This window comes from Rosa rugosa, chromosome 6 (assembly GCF_958449725.1).
Source record: "Rosa rugosa chromosome 6, drRosRugo1.1, whole genome shotgun sequence".
Lineage (NCBI taxonomy): Eukaryota > Viridiplantae > Streptophyta > Magnoliopsida > Rosales > Rosaceae > Rosa > Rosa rugosa.
The window spans coordinates 46,950,197-46,953,707 of record NC_084825.1 but is presented as its reverse complement, the minus strand read 5'-3'; the positions used below and the strand labels follow the sequence as shown (position 1 = coordinate 46,953,707).

The 3,511-nt window shown below is 34.7% G+C and overlaps 1 long non-coding RNA gene across 1 annotated transcript; it reads right to left on the bottom strand.

The window, feature by feature from the left end:
* Window positions 1-2,892: 2,892 nt before the first annotated feature.
* Window positions 2,893-3,511, bottom strand: LOC133715646 (uncharacterized). The gene is made up of 3 exons (XR_009849149.1): window positions 3,480-3,511; window positions 3,275-3,389; window positions 2,893-3,149 (listed from the first exon to the last, which is right to left on the bottom strand). It is a non-coding gene; the product is annotated as an uncharacterized LOC133715646 (long non-coding RNA).

The following is a 3,511-nucleotide window of genomic DNA, read 5'->3' as shown; positions in this document are numbered from 1 at the left end:
TATATTTTATTATTACAAAAACGGGCCGGATCATTAACGGATCGGATCGACCTAGATCCGTATTTGATCCGTTAAATAAACGGGTTAACAGATTCGGATCATTAACGGATCAACGGATCAAAATTTTCGATCAAAACCCGTCCAATAGCCACGGATCTGGATCAAAATCCAGTCCATTTACAGATCTAGATAGAGAATATGAAGAAAATTGGATTTCTTTTGGCAAAGAAAGAGAAAATGGATTATAAAGCCAAAAATAATGGTTTTATTTTTCTAGCCGTAGGATCTTAGAGTGAGTGGAAATGAAGGGCTGATATTCCTTTATAAGTAAATACATAACTAATAAAAAAAATTCAGTTAAAGAAAAATACTAATAAAAATTAAAAACTAAGATTAAGGCATGGAATGATTAAAATATCCCTGAAATTATGCCACCTAGCATAACAATTAACACCGTTATAGACGGCGTGTATGGATGTTGGGTCGCCTTAGATAACCTGGGTACCATTGTGATAGTTTTGGAAACTTTGGTACAGAAATTCGGAGTCGGCCATAGATTGAGTACTGTTTGTATTTTTTCCCCTTTATTTTGAGTGTTTGTGGATTGTTTAAAATTAAAATGTCACCCCGCCAAAAGATTAGAATTGTCACTCACCCCATTTAAGATTAAAATGTCATTTTTGGGTTGAGCTTCAGCTCAGTTATGAAATCACAAAATCTGTCTCGAGCTATTTCCCGATGACAGAAGTGAGCTCGCGATTATGGAGGAGCTGGGATGGATTGAAATGGGGGTTGGAAACGCCTATTCCTACCGCGAACCCGAAGATCGTTCTCATTCCCCGGCCATATTCAAATTGATGGGATTGTAAGCCGGTGCCGGCCCAATCCCGAAAAGGAAATAAACCTTTTCCGGCAACGCTCCGGCCTCAAAATCATCGGCTACTTCATGATCCGCTCTTTCTTGGCCATCTCCAGTATCGTTCTCTTCCATTCTCTGGTAATTCTCTACTGTTTCAGCCATGGAGTTTCTTGGTTAGTACTTGGCTGCTTTGGGTTCTAAATTTTTAGAAGAATCCAATCTCTTTTACTTTATTTTGTGAATTGGCAATTGGTTTTTCTTTATCAGATTAATTAGGGATTTCCTTTTCCTTTCTTCTGGGTCTCTGGGATCCAAAGGGTTTTACAAATGTGTCGTTTTGGATTACTGGAATTGCGGTTTAACTGATGGAGGATGTTCTTAACTGTGTTTTTTTTTGGCTGAAACATGCTTTTTTGTACTGTACTCTACATATTCATGCTAATCCTGAATTCCTGATCATGTTGTTTCACTTTGGGATTTTTCTCAGAAAAAAAAAATAATAATAATTCACTTTGGGATGGTTACGTCTACAATTAGAGGTTATCCCCATTTGTTCAATCTGACGTATGACTACGGGGTCTGTTGTGGCTTAGAGTTGGAGAAACCGAGAAAGCGTTTAGCATCTGTCTGAAACTTGCTTTTGTTTTATAATGGGATTCAATTACCATATACTGATCCTAATCCTGTTGTAATTCTACTTGATGATCTAGTTTTGCATTCAATACAAACTTTTTGCATTCAATTCCCCCTCAACGTGATCCTAGGAGTTGCCGGCAATAACAAACAGTACACCTTTTATACTTTTCGTAGAATTTTATTTTTATTTTATTATATGCTTTTAAGTTGTCCTAACGCTAATTACCTCAATTAGTCCGTTATCTATTTCCCGAGGTATTAGAATTTTCGGGCTTAATATTTTCCTTTCTTAATACCAGTTCGTACGCTTACGATCATATGATTAAAGTCATGAGGTCAAAGTCCAGACCATGGAAAGAAAAAATCTCAAAGCATTATTTAAGGTCCTGAATCATCGATCATGTCAGATCCACGAATTAGAAATAAAAACACAAGACAATGTACAATAATCCACTTTCTTTCATTTTCTCCATACCATGAGGTTGGAAATAATTAGCCAAAAGTGTATGTGTGTGTGTGTATATCTATGATGTAGATGTAAAACACTAAAACATTAATATTTCTTTGCATTTAGTCATGAGGTAGAAAATAAGCGATAGCTAAAATGTCTGAGGATTAGGTAGAAATTTTTTACGGTACTAAGATGAGAAACATCGATCTATGTAGATACGTAATAACAAGTTTTTATTTTGGTAATGTGATTTTTTTTTTTAATTTTACTTCTATTAGAGATAGTAAACTCCACATACAATTACTTGTTACAAGTATGTGAACAAATTTTAATATTAAATTATAATTTTAGTTCTATTAGAGGTAATAAACTCCACATACAATTACTTTTTACAAGTACGTGAACAATTTTTTTTACTAATATATAATTTTAGTTTTTTTTTTGTTTGATTCACATACAATCAAAAAACTAAAATCCGACGTAATCTCCATACAATTAATAAACTCCACATACAAACACCCTGAAATCTGAAATGGCCTTGCGGGCTCACCTTAGAAGAAATTTTACCAAAAATTTGGCGGAACTTCCCCTAAAAGTGGACTACCCAAAACCTGTAGAAAGACATTTACACTTCTAATAGCAAACACCATCCGCAAACACTTCTAATATCAAACACCATCCTCAACTCCTGGAGCCACCATGCTCCCCCAAATCACCACATCTTTCATTTCACATTATACAAGTCTCAACTTAAACAATATTAATCCCACAGGTTATCAGAGCAATAGTAATATGAAAGGTAAACCAGGAAAACAGAAATAAGATGAATATGCGGAAGCTGTGCTGTTGACTTAGAGCCGTCTCAAACTTTTCGGAGGCCCTGTGCAAAAGTTTAAAATGTGGTCCTCTAAGTTGTAGTCTCGTATGAAAATTTAGGAAGACAAAATTATCAAAATCTCATCAAATTCATTATTGAAACTTATATTTGAACAACTGACAATATCCAACAATGTCTAATCAATTATACCTCATTAGATGAGCCTACAAAAGAGGCCAAATATTCAATACAAATGAAAAGTTTGCAGCAAAAAAAATTACAGAAAGATCTCACATAAAACCCTCAAAATAACACATTCTTCCAGCAAAGTGTTGATTGATATATCAGCATCAGGCTTTCATTTGTAAATCAGTCTACTTGCCTTCCTGCAAAATCATCAATTAGTTTATCACAAATGATTTTTCAAAGCTAGTACATTTGATCTGCATGCTTCTAAATTTTAACACAAGATTACCAGACAATCCAAGCAAATCAATGTGAATGAGAGAACCTGATTCTCTGAAGATCAAAGACTCAAAGTATAGCATGAGACTCTTGAGTTTCCTCACTCCTTGACCTCTCTAATCCTTGATTTACATTTCTCAATTCCCAGAAAATTGCTAGGCCTTTGCAATTTGAAAAACAAATCAAACCATTAGGAAGACTATACTAAAGAAACATTTATTTGTATGTGGATACAAATCAATTAATCATACCCGAGTCATGACTAGAGCATAGGGATTACTGA